The 579-nt window shown below is 53.9% G+C and overlaps 1 protein-coding gene across 1 annotated transcript in view; it reads right to left on the reverse strand.

Annotated features, from left to right (window-relative positions):
* Positions 1-579, reverse strand: part of SDE2 (SDE2 telomere maintenance homolog) — a 10,573-nt gene that overhangs the window by 8,333 nt on the left and 1,661 nt on the right. The window lies entirely within an intron of this gene.

A 579-nucleotide genomic window follows, 5' to 3' on the forward strand; every position in this document is an offset into this window, starting at 1 on the left:
GTGAGCGAGCGACTGTAGGTGTTCACTCACTGCCCAATCTATTGAGCTGACCTGTGACAAAGAAACTGTCACATTTCGGCTCTAAAGGTCCGGGAGTGAACACATACCGTCGCTCGCTCACTTCTCGATCATCTCCCTGCGGAGAGCCGTGACTGTCACACACGGCTTCCTGCAGGGATTCCCCCCATCCTCCAGCACTGACTGGAGCAATTTGGGGGAGAGGGCAGGTACAGCTTACGCTGTCTCTAGATAGGCAGAGCCAGCTGTCACTCACGCAGCTGGGTGGATCTGGACAGTAATGTCAGGATCCGTCCCGGCTGCTGCGCTCTCAGTATATAGTAAACTGTAGCTCGCGCTATACTGAGCTTTGGGTCACAGTAGGACGCTAATTTATGTCCTCCCGTGACCCTTAAAAAAGGAGAACTATGAGATGAGTGCTTTTCACTCACCTCATAGTTCTAGCCGACCTGTGACAATGAGACTGTCACAGGTCGGCTCAGTAGATCGGGAGGTGAGCGAACACATACCGGCGTTCGCTCACCTCTCGATCCTGTCACGGCTCTCTGCTGTGACAGGGGA

The sequence above is a fragment of the Nanorana parkeri genome, unplaced genomic scaffold, assembly GCF_000935625.1.
Source record: "Nanorana parkeri isolate BGI_ZX_2015 unplaced genomic scaffold, ASM93562v1 scaffold31, whole genome shotgun sequence".
NCBI classification, from domain to species: Eukaryota; Metazoa; Chordata; class Amphibia; order Anura; family Dicroglossidae; genus Nanorana; species Nanorana parkeri.